We start from the raw sequence: 26,165 nt of genomic DNA, 5'->3' as shown, positions 1-26,165 counted from the left end.
CTGTTTACCAAAGTGCTTACTGACTGATAAAAACTATTGTGGCTGTGTTTTAAAGTGTTATGAATTTACTGTGATTAAGTGTTTTGCTGCTATATGTAAAATGTGATTTTGTCAGTAATAGGTTTCCCCATTTGCAAAATGGGAACAATGTTCAAAGTTCACAGGATCAGTGTATTGATATATTTAACACAGTGTTAGACACCTAAAATAAATGGTAACTATGTTTATTACTAAAATAAAAAGTTAAGAATGGATTTGAAAGAGAACAGAATTGACCTTCAGAAATCTGTTTAACTTCACAAAATACTATATCAGCAAGGGAGTCCCTCCTTTCAAACTGAATCAGTATTATTCTAAAAAGTACAGTTTAAGGGAAAAAGATAATACAGGAAATTTCTCCCTAATTACATATGAATGCCATGATAGGAACCAAGATAGTATTCTTTGGTTTCGAAACATTCATTAACTAAGAAACTTTCAAATCATTTTATTGAAGTTGTATCACATAATGAAGATTAAAAATTTGAACTAACCAATTTAGAGCTAGAACTAGAAAGCTTCTAATGAGGATCTTGGAGGAATTTATCTCGTGCACACTGAAAATTCCAAAACTCCTAAATAGGATATACTGTAATTATTCCATGATAATTATACTGTTAGATTAAACTATAGAAATTAAACGATCAAAATGATAATATGCCATGTCTTCCAATGAACCATGAAAGATAACATGTTATATGAAATGTAAAAAGAAAAGTTACTTCTGAGAAAAAAAAAAAAAAGTTTAAGTTTGGAGAGTTTGGGTTTTGTTTTTGCAGGGGAATAATTTAATGAGATACTTCAATGAACAATGTTGATAACCTTCAAATAAAAGTATTCATCAATAAAATACTAGCAATGATAGCCACATACACTAATTTTACGGTCTAAAATTAATGAGTTATACACAGAATAGAAATCCCCAGAATACAGTATTAAGTGGAAAATTTTTCTTTATATTTTTCTATTTTAATAAAATACAGCAAAATCCTTCTTAAACATGCATTTTTTTTACACCTAACAGTATCCATTTAGTTGATATAAAACTTATTTAGGAAGAAACATCAAAATAAAGTCATGATCAATATACTTGTGGAATACAATTAAAACATCTCTTCACATTAAACTGTAGGGACCATCCTTGTTTCTCAGATGCCTAGCACTGTGCCTGACAGACAGTAGATGCTCAATAGATGTTTAATGAATACCTAAATACAATCTGTTTTGCACATACATTCAAAATCCAGACAAGTTTGCAAAGGTACATAAGTTGGACATAGGCTTTCTGGCTGACTTCATGGGGTCCCAGTGATGACTAGAAGTAAATCTTCATATCCATAGAAAACTGGAAAGTTGATAAGTGTCTGGGTAAGGACCAAAAAAACAAAGTCAGGGAAACATGTCACCTAAGTAACAGTTGCTTTATAGAGCTGGTAAAAGTGGCCTAATCATTCCAATAACCTATTGCACTAGTCAATCAATGAAATGAGATTTAAGTGTATCTTGAACATCTGCTAGTATATCTTTAATTGGAATTTTTTTGAAATCGCTTATTAAAAATAAATTACTTTTGTTGAATTGCATCCTGGACAAGGATCCGAGGGAATATGTTTTTACTTTCTATGAGCACTGTGTTGTTAGCAGGATTTAATTTGGCTAAGAGAAAAAGTGAGTGCTACAGCAAAAATAAATTTAAAAATTCATGGTAGTGGAGAAGTCATAGCAAGGGGGAGAGGAAAGAAAAAAGGAAGAAAGGAATCCCACACATGGGAGCAAGGAAATTCAAATATACCTAACTCTATCGTCATTGACGACCAACAATCAGTAGGGCCTACTGTGCACCGGACACTGTGCTGTAAGGGATATAAAATGTTAACAAGCCAAAAAATCCTTAGTCTTTAGTGGTTCACAGAGCAAGACTGACAGGTAAACATTTATAATACAATATGCCTCATTCTTACATGCGGGTCTTTCATCCAAGAGCAAGAAGCATATTTACTGATGAATTAGAAGTGCAGAGAAAAAATAAGCATCAGGGGAAGCTGAAATAATTCTCAAAATAGTAACTATCCAGAATGAGAGAGATCAGTACCTTTTAAATCAACAACAAATAACTGAATTATAAATAGACAAAATTTTGGCTTAAAGCTATTTACCTAAATATTCTTAGAATATTATGCCTCCACATAAAATCCGTTAAGTGCTATATGCAAAATTGTGAATGACAGTTTCATTTCTGAGCAAAGAAAATGAGGTAGTGTAGCGTAGTGAATATTAAGAGACCTAAGTTGTCTGGTCCATGCATAGTCTGCCCACTTAGAGGCCTTGGAACCTAGGCAAGTTCCTCAAGCTCTCCAAGCTTCAGCGATTTGGAAAATAAAGAGCTGGATAAAGCGACCTCCAAGATATCACTTAGATGAAAATTGCAATCTCAAAGTTTCTTAATATTCAAAAAATAAGCCATAATAAAAACGGTTTCTAAATATAAATCATTTTCCACCTTAGAGGAAGCCTAAAATTCTCAAGCCATACAGGGTTACCCTAGGAGTGGTGGGATAAAGAAGTGTTTTCCAAAGAAAAGCAGACATAAATTAAATAAAGGTATTATACTCAAGACTGTAAATTTTTACTCAGCTGCCGACGGGGCAACTACCATCCAATTATCTACACAATTCGCTTTACTTAAAATTGATTTCTTCACTAAGTTCTACTTTCTCACTCTTACATTAAGGTTGCTGAGGAATTAGGGTGAGGACGAGGAATCCTAGGTGGACCTGGAACAGTAGTATTGATGTTGTGAGAAGAACTTGAACTTGACATAGATTTCTGCTGAAGTGCACCAGTTATAACCTCAGAGAAAGGTAAGAAACTGTTCAAATTTATAACAGAAAGGAGGGAAATAAGACCATATTGTTTACTGCTACACAGCTCTTTCCCCGTGTCTCAATGTCTACTTTTGCACACACGTTAATGAGAATTCTGCAGAACAAGTTTCTACATTTGCAGTTCATTTTTGCCACTAAAATAGAAGCGATAGATATTATGTTTGGGCTTCACCATCAAGAAAATAAAAAAAAAAAAATCGAAACTATTACCATGCTGTTATAATATGTACGTCAAACATCCGTCTAGATTTATTTTTCTTCGATCCTTTCTATTTGATCAAATTGCTGTTTTCATATTACCAGTCTGATCATAAAATTGCTGCTTTACAGGAGAATATTTTTTGCTGACATAAATTACGGGATCAGAGATACCAATGCAGTTACAAAAAAGGGTGTGTGTGTGAGAGAGAGAGAAAGACAGAGAGAGTGTGTGTGTATATGAATGTGTGCATCCATCTTCAAGGAAAGGATAAAGAAATGTTATGTAGGAGACAAAATGCCACTTTCCAATGTAAGCCCTAGTAAAAGGCCTACCTTGGAAACATACTTTCTAACATCTGTGAGACAAAAATGCAACACTGAATTTGAAAGCCACAGTGATTTTTAGGAAGACTCTTCTCCTACAGACCTAAACCTGGGTTTATCTTTCAATTCATGTCCAACGAGAATGAATATCCTAACTAGGACTTCGCGACTGGACTCCTGAAGATGCATTTTAGAGATCTGTCTCCTTTCCCATGCACTGAGCAATCTGGTTCAGTACCCCAGGAGATGAAAAACTCCTCTCCATTTACAACACTAAATAAATAATTCAGTTAAAACTGAAAGTGGTACCAATCCAGCAAACTATTGATGGAGAGGTCTGGCCTTCCATGAAGCCAGAGCAACGTAAAGTTTTCAATGGGGATTACTTGTTCAGACAAGTTACAAAGATCAGAAAAATACCCAGATTAATTAGGAAGCAGTTAACAGTCTCGTGTTATGGAAAATAAATCATCAGGAACGTATGCAGGGGAGAGACAATACCGGTGGCATTCGAACTTTGAGCATTTTAAGCTTTGAACTTTACATGCTGGTCTATGGAATGAGCATTTCACCAGAGGAAAAAAAAAAAAAAAAAAAAAGCAGTCATACAAGTCAACACCTAGCCAAAGGCCTCTATCAACTAAAGATGTGAAATCTTCCATGCAAGTCAGACACAACAACAACAACAAAAAAAAAAAAAAGGAAAGAAAAAGAGAAGCAAAGCCAGAAAGCAAAAACCAAGTCTGTTCCAACACAACAACAACAACAACAAAAAAAGAAGAAGGGAAAGAAAGAGAAGCAGACCCAGAAAGCAAAAACCAAGTCTGTTCCAACACAACAACAACAACAACAAAAAAAAAAAAAAAAAAAAAAAGGAAAGAAAAAGAGAAGCAAAGCCAGAAAGCAAAAACCAAGTCTGTTCCAACACAACAACAACAAAAAAAAAAAAAGGAAAGAAAAAGAGGAGCAAAGCCAGAAAGCAAAAACCAAGTCTGTTCCAACAGAGAAGTCAATTTCCCAAATCACATACAGAATCCCCCCAAAAAAGGGGGAGGATTAAAAAAAAAAAAAAAAAAAAAACAACAACCACTCAGGTCTACAAATGGATAAGCAGTTCCGACACATCCCAGATCAGATCCCCACAAATGCAGCGGAGCTTTTCCTGGGCGGGGGGGAGGTGGGGGGGTGGGGGGGGGGGAGGAGGAATTTAAAAAAAAAAAAAAAAGCAAAAAAAAAAAAAAAAAGCTCTCCAAATGAATTTTTTCAAGTGACATCTACAAAGTGTGCCTCTTTCTGCCTCTCTCCCTGGCGCCTCATTGGAGGAAGGAGGGGGTTGTTTTCCTACGCCGCCCCCCCCCCGGGGCGGGGGGGGGAGCAAAGACACAATCAAGATGTGAGCCGGAGGGGAGAAGCCACTTTTGACAACAGCAAATAAAAATAAAAGTGGCGCGGTCCGGTGACAGGCCGGCGCCCCGCTCGCACACCCCTCCCCGCGCCCCCCAGCACCACCCCCTCCTCGCCGCGAGCTCCACTGCGTATGTGGTTCGCGGCTCCCGCCGCCCCGGAGTTCAAGTCGGAGCCGGGGGACGGCGGCGGGGCCCCCGCGGACGCACTTACCTTTCCGGCCCCCCACTTTTGGGCGCCTTCCCCGGAGCCGCGGAGGATGACACAAAGGGTAATAAAGGGGGGGCGGCGGCGGCGGCGGCGAGCCGGGCAAGCGGCGGCTCCGGGCGCGGGCAGGGAGATGTCTCCAGCCAGGGCCCGGCGGCGGCGGCGGCGGCGGCGGCGGCGGCGGCGGCGAGGGGCTGTGCTGCCGGGAGGCTTCTGCTTCTTTCTCTCCCCTCTCGCGGCCGGAGAGGAGGAGGGTGGAGGGGGCTCGGGAGGGAGGCTGGCGGAGGGGTGAGGGGGTAGGAGTCGTGGATGGGGGTTTGCGAAGAAGAAGAAACTCCTTCTTCCCCTGCTCTCCTCGGGCTCAATCCCCCTCTCGGGGCTCGGGGCTGGAGGGTGGGGGAAGGAACTCGGGCGCCTCCCCCCCACCCCCCTCGATTCAAGGTTGAAGCGGGGCAGAATTAGTGTCCTGTCCCTTTAAAAATAGAAATAAAAGGTGCCCCCCCTCTGCCACTGCCTCTCTCTTCATCATCAGCTGCTGCTGCTGCTGGGGTCTCTCTGCCGGGGGGGGGGAGGGGGGGTTCGGGTAGAAGAGACGGGAGGCGCCCACTGCGCATGTCCCTCCCTGACGGGAGGCTTGGTTGGTGGACGGCAGGAGGAGGGGGAGGGGAGGAAATGAGACGGCCTCCCAGCAGCCTCCGAGGCGCGGGCGACCCGGAAGACGTTGTAGCGGGGGGTAGAGGGGCGGGGGCGGGGAGTAGGAGGAAGTTGCTACTCTTTAACTCTCCTCCCCCCCTCCCCGCTCCCCGCTCCCCGCTCCCGGCTCCCCGCTCCCCGCTTCACGCCCCCTCCTCGCTCCTAAGGGAAAGCGGAGGAGCGGAAGTGGGCGGGCCCACAGGGGGAGGGAGGGAGACTGAGAGGGAGAGACGCGAGCGGGTCACGTGCCCCGGCGGGAGACGCGCTGCGTGCGCGGGGCATGCCGGGAGTGGTGGCGTCCCGTTGGCAGCGGCAGGTGGAGCTGAGGCGACTGCGCGGCGCGCGGCGGCCGCGGCGCGGTTCTCGTGCTCGCCGGAGTCCTCCTCCGCCCTCCCTCCCCGCCCCTCCCCGGTAAGGGCAGGCTTTTCCCGGGAGAGGCCCCGGCGCGGCGGGCTGGCCGCCAAACGGAGGCCGGGGTCTCGCCCGCGGCGAAAGGGCGACTCGAAAGGGATGAGGACGGATGGTGGCGGAGGCTGGGAGCGCGGGAGGCGGGCAGGCTTGTGTAGGCCGGGCAGGCCCGCGCGGGGGGCAGGCCGCGCCGCGCGGCTGCCGCGGGATCCCCGGGCCTGCACGGCTTCCCCGCGACGCCCCGAGGCGGGGGGGGGGGGCTCGGCGGTCCTGCGGCGGGACGCGGCTGGGGGCTGCGGCCTCCGCGGGCGGTCCTGTTGGCTGCCGCTTCCGCTCAGAGCGGGGCGGGGGGCATCCTGGGAGCATCCTGGGGGCGCCCGGGGGCATCCTGGAGACATCCGAGGAGCATCCTGGGGGCGCCCGGGGTGCGTCCTGGAGGCATCCGGGGAGCATCCTGGGGGCGCCCGTGGTGCATCTTGGGGGCATCCTGGAGGCATCCGGGGGGCATCTTGGGGGCGCCCGGGGAGCATCCTGGGGGCATCCTGCGGGCGCCCGGGGGGCATCCTGGGGGCATCCTGCCAACTCGGGCCTTAGCTGCACCACCCGCGCTGCGCGCCTCGCCGCCCCTCCTGGAACCCCGCAGTGGGTTTGGGGAGGGGGTGAGCCGGGGGATTCCCCCTCCCGCGTCTTGGCGTTGCCGCGGCCACACCTCGCCCGTTGCTCGTTTTCGGACGGGGATTTGGGGTTGTGTCGTCTCTGTGCTGTCAGAGTTGGTAAAGGACAAGAAAATTTTCCTTTTCCTGTTGTAATGGATATTTCGTTAAGTTTCTTTGGTTACCTGTCTCGGCTTTAGAGGCTCGGGTTTCTCAATTAAATGCCATTTTTTTCCCCCCCGGAAATGTTACCCTCGTATGATAGTAATTGCAACCCTTAAGGGATTCATGAATTCACATTAGTTAGTAAGGCTTCTTAAAGTAAATATCTCTGTTTCTTTTCCCATATTCATCGCGTACAATCCTAACTAGGAGCGTTGGAATCTTTAAGTTAGTTAATCTTCTGTAAAAGTGCTTTGAGAGGCTATCACTCTTTATGGTTTCTTTTAAGACCAGGGAATCCAGGGGGGCTCAGTGGTTAGCGCCGCCTTCAGCCCGGGCGTGACCCCAGGGTCCCGGGATCGAGTCCCCCGTCGGGCTCCCTGCATGGAGCCTGCTTCTCCCTCTGCCTGTGTCTCTGCCTCTCTCTCTGGGTCTCTCATGGATAAATAAAATCTTTAAAAAAAAAAGAGAGAGAGAGAGAGACGAGTACTCTAGAGTGCTCCGTGTTTGTCGTGTTGGTATTAGTTGATTCCGTAAGGGGTTCTTTAGGATACACTGTCAAAGTTGCTACTTTTCCACATTTTACTTCTGTTTTGGCAGTAGACCTATCCACAGACACTCCACTGCCTTACGACTTCCTCTGTGGATAGAGTAGTCTTGTCAAACGGAATGGAAACTACACTCCTGTGCCTTAAAATTTCGTTTATATTGCAACTAAACATTTACCACTTTATAAAAGAAAAAAAAGTTCGAACAAGGCAATTCAAGTGCCCTAGCTAAACAAATTTAGATTTTTTTTTTAATGTTAAAATACGAAATATGCAAAAAAGTGCACAAATCCTAGGTATGCAGTGTAGTGAATAATCACCAAGTGAACAGCCTGGTGATCTCCAACCAAAGTCAAGAACCGGAACATCGTTGGCGCTGGAGACCTACCTACTCCTCCCCCATCCATTCCTGCTGCCCCACTTCCGGAGCGCCACACTGAAGTAATTTTTAGGGTAATTATTTCCTGTTTTTAAGTATTTTGTTAACCACCAAGGTTGGCTTTCCTACACGATGTAGATGAATTTTGCCTGTTTTTCACCTTTATTAAAACGGTTGCACATTATGTATTCTCGTTTCATCAGTATTTAACCCTGTTAGTAGATTTTAGCTGTTGTACATATTTTTTTCATTTTTGTAATGTCTATGGTAAGTGTGGTGTAGAAAGTCTTGTTATGAATAAACCATAGTTAATTTAGCTAGCCTGATATTGGACATTCGGGTTGTGTCCTGTTTTTAGCAATCAGAAGCAATGATGCTGTGAATGTTTTTATGATGGTATTTTTATGCACATAGCATGCATTTTTTGCCGAGCGTAGCTTATGCCAAACTTTTATAAAATAGATATATCAATTTATACTCCCACCAGCAATATATGATACATCCCTTTTTTTCCTACATTCTCACCAACAGTTGATATTTTTCATTTTTGCCAACATGATGAATGTGGCTTTATGTTATTGTTTTAATTTACAGTGCTCTGGTTATTAATGACTTTGAGCCTTTTGTGAAACATTTTTTGGATATTTTGATTTCTTCTTTGAATTGTCTTTTCCTTTTCACAATATTTCTATTGGGTTTTCTTTGTTTTACTTAAAGATTTGACCAGCGTGGCAAATACTTTATCTGTGCTTGGAGCACTTCTCGCTCCCTGAATGGTTTTATCTTCATTTCATTCTTTACTGGTTTATATGCTATTAGTATTTTAAAACTGTAACTTTAACTCAAAGTAAGAGGTTCTATACTTGTGCTACCCCAATGCCTTAGCCCGCTTATGGCTGGCGTGGTCCACTTGAAATATGGCTAGTGTTGCTGAGGAAATGAATTTTTAGTTTTATGTAGTGTTAATTTAAACTTGAAAATTGATACTTGATTCAGTTGTTGAAAAACCCTTAAGTATGTTTGGAACAACTTGGGCACGTAAATGTACTTTCTTGACTGGGAACTTGATAAAAATAAGGTCAAGTATTTCTGGTGTCAATTTAGCATCTGAATTGTCATATTCTGTAATTATCAAATACCAGATTTCTAAGACTTAGTATGAAAACACTGTAAAATAGTTCAGCCTTTTATTATGATCGCATGCTGAAATTACAATAAGTGAATTTACTTTGTTTTACCTTTTTTAACCTAGGTACTAGAGAATTTTAAATTATATATATGAGCGCTATTTGTATTTCACTTGGACAGTACTGTTCTTACCATCAGTGTTTAGGTTACATATTCCTATATTTTTATTACTTTCAGTTTTCATTAATTGTTGCATCTCTGAATTTTCTTTGAAGATCTTTTTCATTTTGCTTTTAATACACTATTTAGAGTATTTTTAATACAAATGTGCTGACAGCCAATTATCTTAATTTCTTGCTTCCCTTATAGTGTCTTGATTCATCTTCAATCTTGAAGAATGTTTTGGGCCTTTTAAATTGTAGATTGTGGTTATCCTTCAGAATCTTGAAGAAAATGTTCCACTGTAGGCTTATTTATTTATTTATTTATTTATTTATTGGCTTCCATTACTGATTTTGAGCAGTCAGTTGTCGATCTAATACGTGCTGCTTTGAAAGAAGTCTGCAAAAAAAATGTTTTCTTTGTCTTAAGTTTCTGCTATTTCTTTATGATGTTTGTACAGAATTTTCTTTTACCTGTTTTGTGTTCATTGAGATACTTGAATCTCTGGATCAGTGTCTTTTTAAGAAGTAAATCATTCAAATTCTTAGTGTTTCAGCTACTTGCTAAATATTACAGCTGTGGCTTTTTTTGGCACAGTATTTGTAATTTCTTTTTGACCGATAATTTCAGTTTCTAATTTTTTAAGGGTCTATTTCTGCTGGTTCATGATTTTTTTCTTCTGTGCCTGTGTGCTAGTTGTTGGATTTGAAAAATTATGGAAATATATAAGTCTTAGGATAACAGTATCTTTTTTAAGAAGACGTGTTTCCCTAGGAAAGATGAGTAGGCAGGCGTGCCACCAGTCCCAAGTCACTTAGTTGATGTGCAAGACTTCAGATTACTTCTGTTGTATACATGACAATAAGCAGGGCTTTAGGTGTTGAGTCCTATGAGTTCTTTTGTACATCAAGTTCTCCCCAATCCTGGGAATGTTGCTCTTAGGATCTCAACTTAATTTGGGTGATGATGTGTTTGCATCGCACATTTGGTGGGTCCTGTGCTTTGATTTTTCTTTTTTCTTTTTTTTTTTTTTTTTCTTGTAGCCCTGCAAAGCAACCAGGAATTCAGCCTGCCTTCTGTTTTCTCAGCCTTATTTTCTGGATAGGTAAAAAGCCTCAGGAAGAAGTGGCTGAGTAAGGGTTTTTTGTGTCTCCCCCCCCCACCTTCCCCCCCAACCCCCGGTTTACTTTGTAGATTTTGGCATGTGATTTCATACTGCTTTATTATTTTATTATTTGATTTCTATTGTGAAGATTTTTTTGTTGGTTTCAGCAGGATCATTCTGATCTGCCATTACCATGGGTAGAAACATCCTCTTTTTTTCTTTATTAATTTTTGAGATTTGATTTCAAGATCTTTCTACTTCAACCAAACTCGTGTATTTTATCCTAAGTCATACATTAGTTTACAGTTTTTAAGTCATACATGCCTCTTTTTTTGAAGATTTGTATTTATTTATTTATTTATTTATTTATTTAGATTATTCATTTATTCATGAGAATGACACACAGAGAGAGAGGCAGAGACACAGGCAGAGGGAGAGGCAGGCTCCACGCAGAGAGCCTGATGTGGGACTTGATCTTGGGTCTCCAGGATCTGGCCCTGGACTGAAGACGGCGCTAAACCGCCGAGCCACTGGTGCTGCCCTGGATTTATTTATTTTAGAGAGAGCTCAGGCATGCAAGTGGGGGAGGAGCAGAGAGGGAGAGAGTGAGAAACTCCAGCCGACTGCCTACAGTGTGGGGATCCTGCCTGTACAGAGCTCTTTCTCACAACCCTGAGATCCTGACTTGAGCTGAAATCAAGAGTCATATGCTTAACTAACTGAGCCATCCAGGCATCACTCACTTGGGTGAGTTAAAATTTAGAAAATAGTTTCAAGCAGTTTTTGAGTTAATGATTTAAAAGAACATGTTCTTGAAGTAGTAACTACTTGTACATGGCTTGTTAAAAACAGATTACATTTATTTATCTCAAGTTTAATTCTCCAGAATGTGGCTCACTAGAGTTGCACCACAGTGGACCGAAATGGTTGTGCCTTTATCCCCACACCTTGCTAAGCCTCGGGAAGTGTATGATGTTGGACAAGGTGGATGTTAAAGCTCCCATTTCCCCATCTTTAGGGGCAAACACCTTTTAAACTTTTTTGCGTGGTTCTTGTGGTATTTCTATTTCCAAATAACATGTGCTACCACTTGATTTTTCCATTTTAGGCATTATCTGTTGACTTCCTGTCTTGATTATTTAAATTGAGGTTTTTCCAAACCATCCTCCATCATTCCAGTGACACCTTACTTTTTGGTTGATAATCATTCTATGTCTGTATACTTTCTCAATGTTTATCATTAATTCAGTCCCAAAAGATCTACTCGTTGTTAGCATATCCTCTCCATAGGGTTTTAAATCAGTTTAACCATCATTGAGTAATTTCTTCTAGAACATTCTGGTCTTCCGTTTAGGCTGGCTGCTTGATATGGTCACCCCTTCATGCAACCTCTCTCCATCCTGTGATGGATCCTCTCCTGTATTCCGTGTAATTCCTTGTCTTGTGTTAAATTTTGCATATCTGAATTTTCTTTGGGGATCTTTTTTCTTTTGAGGGTATGGTTTAGAATTTCTTTAATGTCCCTTATCATCATTAAGGATTAATAGTTACCCACTGAGGTTAATGGTTATCCTCATTTTGATTGGTCACAGTCTCCAGTAGCTGAGAGGCAAATGTTTTGAGGTGTTGGGTATCTCTAAATGTCTTTAGATTACTCTAACTTATTTGAGTGTAGAATTCTAAGTTGGAAATGTTTTTTTCTCCAGAATTGCGAGCGAATTTTTAGTGTTTGATATAAAATCTGATGCTATTCTTATTTTCAACATTTTGCATTTCATTTTTTTCTTCTCAGTGGAAGCTTCCACACCCTATTTGTTTGAAGTTTATAGAAGGTTCTCTTTAGGATACCTTGTGTTCTGAAATGTCACAGTGGGACAGCCTGGGTGGCTCAGCAGTTTAGTGCCGCCTCCAGCCTAGGGCGTGATCCTGGGGACCTGGATCGAGTCCCACGTCGGGCTCCCCGCATGGACCCTGCTTCTCCCTCTGTGTCTCTGCCTGTGTGTGTGTGTGTGTGTGTGTGTGTGTGTCTCATGAATAAATAAACCTTTAAAAAAAAAAGTCCTAGTGATGTGAGTTATAAGTCTATAGGTATCCACTTTGCTGTACATTTCATGGGTTCTTTCTGGCAACTTCTATTCCTTAGTTCTGAGAAAGTTTCTGATACTTTTACTCTAATTTCCTTGTCTGTGGTTTTGGTTCCGAAATTGCAATTAGATCTTATATTCTTAGGTGTATTTCTCTTGACATTCTTTTGCTTTAAGTTTCTTGGACACTTTATGGATTTTTTTTTTTTTTACTTTCTGGATTTAAAAAAAACATTTAAGATTTTAATTTCTATTGTTATATTTTTAATTTCTAGTACCTCTTTTGATCTCTACATTTTTAAAATGGCATCCTGATACTTTTTTCTCTTCATGTATTAAAGTTACATTTTGAAGTTTATTTCACCCTGCTTACTCTGTTTTCTCTAAGTTATCCTTTCTGTTAGGATGTTTTAAAGGCTTTCATCTTAGAGGCTTTTCTCAGCTATCTTGTGATCCTTGATCGTGTGTTCAAATTTATGTGAAGGGCATTAAGAAGCTATTTCATGCTCTGTGAATTTGGCGGAGGCTTGCTACATATTACTAGATCTCCCTGTGGAAAGATTTAGTTGGAGCATATTTGGTTTGGGGAACCCCGATATCTGCTTTTTTGTGTGTTATTTCGAAGCCTTTTCTCTTAGGCTAGTAAGAGCCCAATGAGAAGAATTTTCCAATTTTTTGCCTCTAAGTCAGTGATTCTCTGCTGTGATACTGTGACCCCCAGGAGACATTTGGCAATGTCCAGAGACGTGTGATTATTAAGGGTGAATTGCTATTGAAATCTGGTGGATAGAAGCTGCAGGTGCTGTTGAACATCCTAGAATGCATAAGACAGCCACCCACAACAGAGAGGTAATTCAAAATGTCATTAGTATCTATTATGAGAAACCTTGCTCGCAGCATAAGCCTGATTTCCAGTGCTTTGAGAACCAGGTGAAAACAGCACAAGAATCACAACATTTGGTTTTATGTTTAAAGATTTTATTTATTTATTCATTTAAGCGATAGAACGAGCTGGGGAGGCAGTCAGGGGGAAAGGAACCAGCAGACTCTGCATGCTGAGCCCAGTCCCACAACCCTGAGATCATGACCTGAGCCAAAATCCAGACTTGGTTGCTTAATCAACGGAGTCACCCAGGTACCCCTGATTTTTTTTTTTTTTTAATGATACCCTCATCTTCTGCTGTGCCTGGCATTCCTCAATGTAGAGTTCTTATTTGTTACTCTATAGAGCCTTCTGATTGAGTGGGATAGAGGCGTCCATTTAACTACTTTAGTGCTGCAATTTTTTGAAGAAGAATTCTAGCCCAAATTAAAATACTGGTTATTTTTTATTTTTTTAAGATTTTATTTATTTATTCATGAGAGTGACAGAGAGAGAGAGGCAGAGACACACACAGGCACAAGTGTGTGGACTTGATCCCAGGTCTCCAGGACCACACCCTGGGCTGAAGGCGTCGCTAGACCGCTGAGCCACCGGGGCTGCCCAAAATACTCGTCATTAAGTGATCTTGTTATGTGTTTACCCTATTTGAACAGGATTGCCCAATGAGACTACATTTTATGAAATGCTTTAATGGGAAAATGAGATATAAGATGACCATGATAAATTACGAGGTAGTTTAAATCTGGAATTGACAGTTTTTCCCCTTCTTCTATTTCAGTTTATTCCCTCCCCTCTTTATTAAAGATTTACTTACTCAACAGAGAGCGCCAGAGAGCATAAGCAAGGGGAGTGGTAGAGGGAGAGAGAAGCAGGCTCCCCCGCCAATCAGGGAGCCCGGATGGGAGGCTCAATCCCAGGACCCCTGGGATCATGACCTCAGCTGAAGGTAGATACTTAACCAACTGACCCACCCAGGTGTCCTTATTCCCCCAGTTCACTCCAGATTCTTTTTGAGGTGGTGCTTATCTCTGGGAATTATATTCCTAACTAGTGCCATGATCAGTGTTAACAAGAATGAATAAAATACAAGTATTTTTTCTTATTTTCATATTGTAGTATGCTTGCTTTTATATATGGATACTCTTCTGATTTCTGGTAAAAAAAAAAAAAAAGATGAATTAGTTTTAAAATAGCTAATCTTTCATTTGAATTGCCATTATTGTTTTTGCAGACACACCACCTGTAGGGTCATGCTCTGCCAAAGCTATATATTTTATTTTATACAGCTTTTCATCTTGCAAGTTTCCTGTTTTACTAGCTTGAAACTGACTGCCTTTTGTGCTTATATTTCATTTTCACAAATCTTCCATTAAGTTTGTGTTCCCACCTGGGTTTTTCACAAATTGTCCTTAAAAAGAGAGTTTTGAGGTCTGTTATTTTCCCATGTGTTTTGGGGTCACCATAGTTAATGACCGGGAAAAGTTAAGATCGTGACTTTGATCCATCCTTGTCTTTTTGGATTTTTTTTTTTTTTTTAATTAAAAACTCATCATTTAGAGCAATTTTAGGGTTTACAGGAAAACTGACTAGTGAGTACAACAAATTCCCATATATTCCCACTGGCCTATCTCCCCTACTGTTAACACCATTTTCCTTATTAGCATCTTGCCTAGAGTGATGTGTTTGTCACAATTGATGAACTAGTACTGATACATTATTATTAAGGAAAATTCATAGTTTAGATTAAGGTTTGTAATGTGTCATACGTAAGGGTTTTGACAAACGTACCATCATATCCATGGTGACGGTGTTACAGAAAATCATTTAAGTGCCCTAAAAGTCTCCTGTGCTCTACCATCCTCCCTTCTCTTGAATTCTTGGCAACCATGATCTTTTTGACTATCTCCATAGTTTGGCCTTTTCCATATAGTTGGAATGATACAATGTGTATCATTTTCAAATTGTCCTTTTCCCCTAGCAGTATGTATCTAACTTTGCTTCATGTCTTAAGCTGGCTTGATAAACCGATTTGTTTTTAGCATGAAATAAGATTTCATCTTATGATGAAACTGTACCACAGTTGTTGATCTGTTTACCTATTAAAGGATATCTTTGTTGCGTCCATGTTTTGGCAATTTTTAATAAAATTGTTATAAATAGTCTGGTGCAGGTTTTTGTGTGGATGTAAGTCCTTGACTCATTGGGATAAATACCAAGGTGCATAATTGCCAGATTGGTGTGGTAAAAGCAGGTTTAATTTTGTAAACTGCCATAGTGTTTTCTAGAGTGGATGTACCATTTTACATGCTAGTCTGCAGTGTTGTTTTTTTTTTTTTTAAGATTTTATTTGAGAGAAAGAGGAGTGTGAGAGGGAGAGAGAATCTCAAGCAGACTCAACAATGAGTGCAGATTCCCTTATGGGGCTCATGAGCCAAAACCGAGAGTCAGATGCCTGACTGAGCCACCCAGGTACCCTGTGAATCAGAGTTCTTCTCTTTGTTCTCAGCAGCATTTTTGTCATCATTATTGTGACTTTGGACATTCTAATACATGTAGACTGAAATGTCATGGTTTTAATATGCAATTCCCTAGGGATATATGAAACTGAGCATCTTTTCATATGTTTATTTACCACCTATGTATTTTATTTGGTAAAGTGTTCAGATCTTTTGTTATTTTTAAACCTTTTTTGTTTTTGAGTTTTAAGGCTTTTTGTACGCTTTGGATGCCAGTCTTTTATCATATATGTGTTTTGCAAATATTTTGTCTCTGTCTTTATCTTTGTTCTCTTAACAGTGTCTTCTTCAGAGCAAAAGCTTTTAATTTAAATAAAATTCAGTTTATCAGTTTTTTTCTTTACTGAATTGTGCTATTGATGTTATATCTAAAAATTCATTGCCAGGGATGCCTGGGTGGCTCAGTCAGTTAAGCATCTGATTCAGTTTTAGCTCAGGTCTTGATCTCAGATTCATGAGTTCAAGCCCCACATTGGAGCCCAGTGTGGAGTCTGCTTTAAAAAAATATAAATATAAATATAAATAATATAAATATAAATTAAATATAAATATATAAATATATAAATATATATATATGGCAACTCCAGTGGTGCAGTGGTTTGGCGCCGCCTGCAGCCCAGGGTGTGATCCTGGAGACCCGGAATCAGGTCCCACGTCGGGCTCCCTTGCGTGGAGCCTGCTTCTCCCTCTGCCTGTGTCTCTGCCTCTCTCTCTCTTTCTCTCTCTCTCTGTGTCTCTCATGAATAGATAAATAAAATCTTTAAAAAAAAAAAAATGCCAAACCCATAGTCACATAGGTTTTTTTTATTGTATATTCCTTTTTTTATCTTGTTTATAGTCTGGAATAAGATCCTTAAAATTTTATTTAAATTCAATTGGCCAACATTAACATCCACTGCTCATCTCATTGTGTGCCCTCAATGCCTATCACCCAGTTACCCTATCCCCCCACCCACTCTTTATTCCTTTTTAGAAGTTATACAGTTCTGCATTTAATGTATAGGTCTATGAGCCATTTAGAGTTAATTTTTATGAAAGGTTTATGTTCTCTGCCAACTAGTTTTTTGCCCGTATGTGTTCACTTGTTTTAGTACCATTAGACTTTGTTGAATTATCTTCTCTTCTTTGTCAGAAATATTTACGTGCGTCTGTATCTGGCTTTCTATTCTGTTCCATTTATTTTTCTATTCTTTTGTCATTGCCACACTATGCAGTTGACCCTTGAACAACCCAGGTTGCAACCCCCCATACAGTTCAAAATGAGTGTATGACTTAAGTTCCCCCCAAACCTAACTACTAATAGTCTGCTGTTGACTAGAAGCCTTACCTATAACATAAGCAATTGGTAACATATTTTGTATGTTATATGTACTTATGCTGTAGTAAAGTAACCTAGAGCAAAGAAAATGTTACTAAGAAAATCATTAGGAAGAGAAAATACATTTACTGTACTGTACTGTATTTGTATATTTTAAAAAGCTTGTAGAAATAGACCCAAGCAGTTCAAACTCTTGTTGTCCAGAGGTCAATTTTATGTATTAGCCTAACTTTATATAGTATGTCTTGTAGTGGGTAGTTTCTGACCTCAGACTTTGTTCTGTTGCAATATTGTGTTGTGTGTTCAGTGTGTTTTTTCTTTCCATGTAAAATTTAAAATCAGTTTATCATATCCACAGAATAACTTTAGAATTTTGATTGAGATTTCATTGAATCCTTAGATTAAGATCGGAAGAACTGGCACAATAACAATACTGAGTCTTCTTATGCATGTACATAGAATATCTGTTCATTTATTTAGGTCCTCTTTGATTTTTTTCATCAGAGTTTTATAGTTTTCCTTACATCCATCTTGTATGTTACTGGATTTATATGTGAGTATTCTGTGGGTGGTTTTTCTTTAGTACTAATAGAAATGATACTGTGTTTTTAATTTAAAATTCCATTTCATTATTGGTGTATAGGAAAGCAGTTGACATTGGTATATTAACTTTGTGTCCTGCAACTTTGCTAGAGTAGTTTATTAATTTCACTAGTTTGTGTATGTGTATTCTTTGGGATTTTCTACCTATCTGATCTTGTCATCTACAAATAGAGACCGTTTTAGTTCTTTGTCCCTATCTATATACCTTTTATTTCCTTTTCTTATTGCATTACTAAGGGTTCGAGTACTATTTTGAATGCCAGTGGTGATCCTTATTCTTGATCTTAGTGGGAAAGCATGTAGTTTCTCACTATTAAATGTGGTGTTAGCTGTAGATTTTTTTGTAGATGTTTTTTCCCTTCTATTTCTGGTGTTTTGGGGATTTTGATTTTTGGCTTTTCTGTTTTGTTTTGTTTTTAAGAGATACAGCATGCAGGCATGCACAAGCATTGGGTGGGGGAGGGGCAGAGGAAAAAGGTAAGAGAGAATCCTTAGGCTTCATGCCCAGCATAGATAGAACCTGACACAGGGCTCAACTTCATAACCCTGAGATCATGACAACTGAAATCAAGAGTTGGACACTTAACTGACTGAGCCACCCAGGTGCCCCAGTCCCTAGTGTATTTTTAAATGGGTGGCAGATTTTATGAAATAAATGTTTTTTCTGCATCTCTTGATAAAATCTTATTTATGTGTCCTGTTGTTATGAATTACATCATTTGCTTTAGGAATGGTGAATGAGCCTTGCATACTTGGAATGAATCCCACTTAATTATTTTTTTATTTTTTTATTTTTATATACCGTGTGATTGAACTTGTTAATTTTTTTGTTTGAGAATTTTTGCATCTGTATTTATGAAAGATACTTTTGTATAGTTTCCCTTTTTTGTAATGTCATTGTCTGCTTTTCTTACTAGGGTAAAACTTACCTCATACAATGAATTAGAAAGTTTGCCTTTACCTTTATTTCTTGCAAGAGACTTGGTATCATTTGTAAAGAATTAATATCATTTCTTCCTTAAATGTTTGGTAGAGTTTATCAGTGGATCTATCTAGCCTTGATGATTTCTGTTTTGGAAGGCTATTTATTAATACATATAAATATATTCAGATTATCTGTTTTTTCTTGTATACTTGTTAGATGGTGTCTTTCAAAGAATTGGTTCTTTTCATCAAGGTATCAAATTTGTGGGCATAGAGTTCATAATTTTTCTGATCAGCATTTTAATGTTCATAGAGTCAGTACTAATGGTCTTGCTTTCATTTCTGATAATCATTATTTATGTATTTTAAAATCTTTTCTTAGGCTAGCAAGATGTTAATTTTAAATATAAACTGAGCCAGTTATTTTGCTGATTTTCCTGATTGATTTCTATTCTAATTTGTATTATTTCTTTTGCAAAGTTTGGGTTGAATTTGTTTTTCTAGTTTTCTAAGGTAAAAACTTAGATTATTGATTTTTTTTTTTTTAGGTTTTTTTTTTTTCTTTTCTGTGTTCAGTGCTATAAATTGTCCTCTTAAGGACTGCTTTGCTGCATCCCTTATATTTGGTAAGTTCCATATGCATTTTCACTTTCCTTCTCAGTTTCTATTTTTCTTGATTTTTCACCTTTGGCCCATGTGTTATTTGGAAGTGTGTTGTGTGATCTCTACGTTACGGGATTTTCTTGGTATCTTTCTATTATGAAGTAGAGCATTCCTTATATGATCTCTATTCTTTCAAATGTGAGGTGTATTTTATGGCTCAAAATGTGGTCTTCATTGGTGAATGTGCTATGTGAGCTTGACAAGAATGTGTTTTCTGTTCTTGTTGAATGCAATATTCTATAAATATAATTAGATCCATTTGACTGATGGTCGTGTCCAATTCAGGTATATCTTTCTTGATTTTCTGTAAATTACCAGAAGAGGAATATTGATGTTTCCAAGTATATGAGTGACTCATCAATTTCTTATAGTATTTTTATCATTTTTTTGCTTCACGTTTTTTGACGCTCTGCTAGACACGCATATGTAAGTACTGTTATATCTTATTGGGGAATTAATTCCTTTTTCATTATGTAGTGTGTTTTATTCCTGATATGTCTGTCTGCTTTGAAATTGGTAGCAAAATTAGTGTAGCTACTTCAACTTTCTTTTGATTAGCATATATCTTTATTTGTCTCTATACTTTGATTTGTTTCATTATATGTAAAGTAGGTTTCTTGGAGACAACATATAATTGGGTCTTGTTTTTTTACGCAGTCTGACAGTCTCTTTTTTACTTGGTATATTTACTTAAACGTTTAAGTCCTTGCTGACGTAGTTGGATTAATAGCTACCAGATATATTGCTGTTTTTCTGTTGTTAAAAATTGTCTTTTGTTTCTTTTTTTTGTTCTCCATTCTTTTTCTGCCTTCTCTTGGTTTAATTGAGTATTTTACATTATTCAGGGTTTTTTTTTTCTCTCAGGCTATAAATTCTACTTGTTTTTTACTTTCAGTGATTGTTTTAGAGTTTGCAGTGTACATGCATGAGCAATACAAACTCATTTTCAAAGAACACTATACCATTTAATGATTAGTACAGGCATCATGTAACAGGATATTCCTAATTCCTTATTTCTATTCCTTATAACATTTTTTCTTATGTCTTTTCTGTACTGCTAACCATATCAGACCATTCTTTATTTTTTAGTATTTTTGATTTTTGGTATTTCCTTTTGATTCATTCTTAGAAATTCCATCTTTGCTTCCCTGTAATTGCAGGTTACGTGCTTTTTCCATTAGAGCCCTTAGTGTATTGGTCATAGTTGTTTTATACTCCCAGTCTGTTAATACTAAAATCTTTGTCAGATCTGAGCCTCATTCTGTGTCTTCAAGTTACATTTTTCTTTCCTTTTAATATGCCTTGTAACATGTTGAAAGCCAGAAATGATGTACTGTGTATAAAGAACTGAGTGTACATAAGTCTTTAGTGTGAGGTTTTCGTGTTTATTCAGCTTAAAGGTAGGCTGTGTTTTATTGTTTGTTGTACTCATAGGTGTCAGAAGCTAAAATTTCTTTTGTGTTCTTGCTTTTATCTCCATCTTTTTTTTGGGGGGGGGAATTCTCTAGAGAGTTCAAAAACAGGATGTGAGAGTTCTTTCACTTTTAAATACTTTAGTACAAGAGCCCTATTTATATGGCAATAAAATGTTGGGGGTGGGGAAGCATTATATATTCCTATAATTAGGTCTTGGTTTTTTGTGTGTGAGTGTATGCCCTGTGCTGTGACCTTTACAGGTACTGCTTAACTTCCCCTCCATACAAACACACATTACCCCCTCTAAGTGAGTCAGGAAGGCAAGAAGGGGCTGGAGTTGGGTATTTCCCTTACCCAGGTCAGTTAGGCTCTGGTAAAATACCTTGCTTTGTGGACAAGCCTTGTTAAACAAGGAGGACAGAATGTTCCTTCTCCCAGATGTATTTCAGTATGACTGTTTTTTTGGTATCCCTGTTGAAACGAGGAAATTATTTTCTGATCCTTGCTGCAAACCTAGTAGGGTTCCTGGAGATAAAAACATGGAAAAATGTGGAGTCTTCTCTAAGATTCAGCCTTCCTGGAGCTTTTAACTCTTAAACTTATAAACATTGAGCTCCAGCAATTTGGTAAATTTTCAGTTTTCCTACTTTGGAATTGCCTCCAGTGCTGTTTCTATTCCTGGGCATCTGCTCCAATAAGCTGTGATCCTCTTTATGTGCCTGTGTATGTCTAATATTAGAAGAAACAGTTTGCCCTATGACACCATTCTTACAGAACTAAGAAGAGTTCTTGTTTTTTCAGTTCGTTCAGATTTTTTCTTGCTGTGAGGATAGGAGTGTTAACTTCCAAGCTCCTTACATTTTGGACAGAAAACCCTGATCCATTTTGAGCAATATATCATGTTTTTGTTGTTGTTTTTATTTTAAAATCAAATTAGTCAGGACTATTGTTTTAGAGTGTTTTTCACTGTGTGTGTATCATGACATAGCCTCCAATGGTATTTAATTTTTAAAAATAATTTAAAATTTAATTAGGACTGTTGTTGAAGAGTGTTTTTCATTGTTTGTGTATCATGACATAGTCTCCAGTGGCATTTAATTTTCTTTCTTATATCTATATATTAAATATTTTTAGGCATTTTTCTATGTCTGTAACTATTTCTTTTAAGAAAGTTTCTGGAAGTGGAATTGCAAGATTGAAGTCTGTATAAAGTTGAGCCTTATAATAATATGTATTTGTACCATTATTCTGTGTTGCTTCCATTGTACACAACCTCACCGATACAGACTATCGTGTTAACTCAAACACAGAACGTTTTAATTTTGTATGCCAAATACGATACCATATAATCTTTATAAATTTAGTTTTAATGAGAAAGAACTATGTTTTAAAAATGAAATTTACTTTTTTTTAATTCAAGTTTAATTAACATGTATTACTACTTTTAGGTGTCTAATATGATTTAACACTGTACTTATTTCATTGCTCATCAAGATAAGTGTAGTCTTAATGTCTTCTTTATATCTATTTTAACCATCCCCCAACCCACCTACCCTCCGGCAACCACATATTTGTTTTCTGTACTTAAGAGTTTGATTTTTTGTCTCTATTTTTTTTTGTTTTGTTTCCTAAATTCCACATATGAGTCAAGTCTAGGTTCATTCATGTTATAAATGACAAGATCTCACTTGTTTTTCCAAGGCTGAGTAATGTTCCATTGTCTCCACCATATCATCTTTAACCATTCATCTGTGGATGGACACTTGAATTGCTTCCATATCTTAGCTATTATAAATAATGCTGCAATATGCATAGGTGTGTGTGTATACATGTACATATATATATGTTTTTAAGATATATATGTAAAAAAGATATGTTTTTATATATATCCTTATACATATAAAGAATACATATCCTTAATACATATTTTTTAATTCTATTTTTTTTAATTTTTATTTTATTTATGATAGTCACACAGAGAGAGAGAGAGAGAGAGAGAGGCAGAGACATAGGCAGAGGGAGAAGCAGGCTCCATGCACCGGGAGCCCGACGTGGGATTTGATCCCGGGTCTCCAGAATCGTGCCCTGGGCCAAAGGCAGGCGCCAAACCGCTGCGTCACCCAGGGATCCCCTTAATACATATTTTATATATATTCTTTTATACATATAAAAGATATCTTTTATTTAAATATAAATATATTTGATTTTATATTATATAACATTTAGTATATACTTAATATATATATCTTTATATATATTTAATATATAGAAAGACATATGTATATATATATCTTTTTAGATTTGTGTTTTTGTATCCTTTGGGTCAGTACCTAGTATTGCAATTACTGGGTCATTTGGTAATTATATATAAAAAATTATATTTTTTAATAGTTTTGAAGAACCTCCATACTCTTTTCCACCATGTCTTCACCAGTTTTGCATTCCCACCAACAGTACATGAGGGTTCCTTTTTCTCTACATCTTCACCAATACTTGTCATTTCTTGTGTTTTCAATTTTAGCCATTTTGACAGATATAAAGTAGGTATAAAGTGATAGCTCATTGTGTTTTCAATTTTTATTTCCCTGATGATTAGTAATACTGAGCGTCTTTTCATGTGTTCGTTCATCTGTATGTCTGAGGAAAATGACTACTCAGATCTTCTGCCTACTTTTTAACTGGATTGTGGTTTTTTTGGTGTTGAGTAGGGTAAGTTCTTTATATATTTTGGATATTAATCTTTTATCCAATATATCATTTTCAGATATCATCTTCCATTTAGTTTTGTTGATAGTTTTCTTGGCTGTACAAAAGCTTTATATTTCGGTGTAGTTTAATTTTGCTTTTATTTACCTTGCCAGAGGAGACATCTAGAAAAATGTTTCTGTGGCCGATGTCAAAAATTACTGCCTATGTTTTCTTTTAGTTTTATGGTTTCAGATTTCCCTTTAAATCTTTATTATGAGTTTATTTTTGTATACTTGTATACTTTGTATAACAAAGTGGTCCAGTGTCATTCTTTTCATGTAGTTGTCCAGTTTTCCCAGTACCATTTTTCCCTTTTGTATACTGTTGTTAGCTTTGTCATAGAATAATTTACTCTAAAAGCATGGGTGTATTTCTAGACTTTCTATTTTGTTGATCTTTTGTCTATGTTTTGCCAGTATCATACCGTTTGGATTCTATGGCTTTGTAGTATATCTTGAAATCTGGGATTGTAATATCTTCTTTCTCAGCGTTGATTTAGCTATTCAGGATCTTTTGTGATTCCATACAAATTTTAGTGTTATTCTAGTTTTGTGAACAGTGCTAGTTTTGGTAGGGATTTGCATTCAATCCGTAGAGCACTTTAGGTAGTATGCACACTTTAACAATATTAGTTCGTATAGTCCAGGAGTATAGAATATCATCTTGGTTAAATGTAAATAGGACTGTTTTTCCTGATTTCTCTTTCTTGCACTTTTATTATTAGTGTATAGAAATGCAACAGATTTTTGTATTTTGCTTTTTTGTATTCTGCGACTTTACTCGATTCATTTATCTATTCTAGTAGTTTGGGTGGGGTGTTCAGGGTTTTCTTTTTCTTTTCTTCTCCCCCCCCCCCCCCCCCCCAGGATTTTGTATATGTAATGCCAGGTCATCTACAAATAATGAGTTTTACTTACCCTTACCACTTTGAATGCCTTTTATTTATTTTCCACAACTGATTACTGTGGCTAGGACTTCTAGTACTGTGCTGAATAAGATTGGTTAGAGTGGACATCCTTGTCTTGTTCCTGACCTTAGAGGAAGGGCTCTCAGTTTTTACCCGTTGTTTGATGTGTGTTTTTCATATATGGCCTTTATCATGTTGAGATATGTTTCATCAAAACTTACTTTGTCGAGAGTTTTTATCATGAATGGATGTGTTACTTTTGTTAAGCGATTTTTCTACATCTACTGAGATGATCATAGGGTTTATATTTTTTTCTCTTGTTAATGGGATGTATTATGTTGATCAGTTTGCAAATACTGAAACCACCCTTGCATCCCTGAAATAAATCCCACCTGGTCCTGGTGAATGATATGTTTAATGTATTGTTGCATTTGGTTCACTATTATTTTGTTGAAGTTTTTTGTAATTGTTCATCAGAGATACCAGTTTGTAGTTTTCTTTTTTTATAGTGTTTATTTGGTTTTAGTATCAAGGTAATGCCAGCCTCATAGAATGAATTTGGAAGTTATCCTTCTTCTGTTTTTTGGAATACTTTGAGAAAAATAGGTGTTAACTCTTCTTTAAATATTTGGTAGGATTTACCTCTGAAGCTGTCTGGTCTTGAACTTTTTTTTTTTTTTTTTTAATATTTTATTTACTTCAGAGATAAAGCATTCATGTGTGAGCAGGAGAGGGAGAGAGAGAATCCCAAGCAGACTCCTTGCTGAGTGTGAAGCCCGATGTGGGGCTCAATCTCATGACCTTGAGATCATGACCTTAGCCAAAACCGGGAGTTGGATGCCCAACTGACTGAGCCATCCAGGTGTCCCTGGTTTTGGACTTTTGCTTCTTGGGAGTTTTTTGGTTACTTACTCTACTTCATTGCTAGTAAATTATCTGTTCGCATTGTTTTTCATCCTGATTCAGTTTTGGTGCATTATCTGTTTGTAGGAATTTATCCATTTCTTTTAGGTAGTCCAATTTGTTGGCATATAGTTTTTCATAATCTCTTACAATCTTTTTTACATCTTTGATGTTGACTGTTACCTCTTCATTTCTGATTTTACTTGAGTCCTCTCCTTTTTTGGATGAGTGGCTAAAGACTTGTCAGTATTGATCTTTTCAAAGGACCACCTCCTGGTTTCATTGATATATTGTGGTTTTAGTCTTTATTTCCATTATTGTGCTCAGATCTTCATTATTTCCTTTCTTCTCCTGGCTATGGGCTTCTGTTCATTTTCTGGCTCTTTTAGGTGTAAGGTTAGATTGTTTTAAGATTTTTCTTGCTTCTTTAGGTAAGTCTGTATTGCTACAATCTTCCCTCTTATAACAGTTTTTGCTGCATCCCAAAGTTTGGATATTGTGTTTTGTTTTTGTCTCCGTGTGTTTTTTATTCTTTAATTTTTTTTTATTTATCCATTAACTGTTAAGTGGCATGTTATTTTGCCTCTATGTATTCTCCAGATTTTTTCTTGTGATTGATTTGTCATTCTGTTGTGATTGGAAAAGATACATGACATGATTTTAATATTTGAACTGAAACTTGTTTTGTAGCCTATCATGATCTATTCTGGAGAAAAGTCCACATGCACTTGAAAACAATGTATATTTTGCTGGTTTTGACGGGAATGTCCTGTATATATCTGTTAGGTCCATCTAAGTCATAGTCCTGTTAATTTCTTCTTCATCTGTTATTAGTTGTTTTATATATTTAGATACTATGTTGGGTGCATAAATATTTACAATTATTATATCTGCTGGTTGGA

At 38.1% G+C, this 26,165-nt stretch overlaps 1 protein-coding gene and 1 long non-coding RNA gene across 4 annotated transcripts in view; one reads left to right on the top strand and one right to left on the bottom strand.

Annotated features, from left to right (window-relative positions):
- Positions 1-804: 804 nt before the first annotated feature.
- Positions 805-3,683, bottom strand: LOC119864497. Its single transcript, XR_005374321.1, has 2 exons — positions 2,765-3,683; positions 805-1,403 (listed from the first exon to the last, which is right to left on the bottom strand). It is a non-coding gene; the product is annotated as an uncharacterized LOC119864497 (long non-coding RNA).
- A 1,294-nt stretch (positions 3,684-4,977) lies between these two features.
- Positions 4,978-26,165, top strand: part of ORC4 (origin recognition complex subunit 4) — an 86,765-nt gene continuing 65,577 nt past the window's right edge. The window contains exon 1 of one of the 3 annotated variants that reach the window (XM_038565137.1): positions 4,978-5,124. The gene's annotated coding sequence lies outside the window, so the exon portion shown is untranslated. Of the gene's footprint in view, positions 5,125-6,055; positions 6,165-7,864; positions 7,978-26,165 lie in introns of those variants that run through there. The other 2 variants (XM_038565139.1, XM_038565138.1) reach the window with 2 other exon arrangements.

This window comes from Canis lupus, chromosome 19 (assembly GCF_011100685.1).
Source record: "Canis lupus familiaris isolate Mischka breed German Shepherd chromosome 19, alternate assembly UU_Cfam_GSD_1.0, whole genome shotgun sequence".
In the NCBI taxonomy this organism is placed as follows: Eukaryota; Metazoa; Chordata; class Mammalia; order Carnivora; family Canidae; genus Canis; species Canis lupus.
Note: the sequence above shows the minus strand (reverse complement) of the source record. Positions and strands in the feature narration are given on the sequence as shown.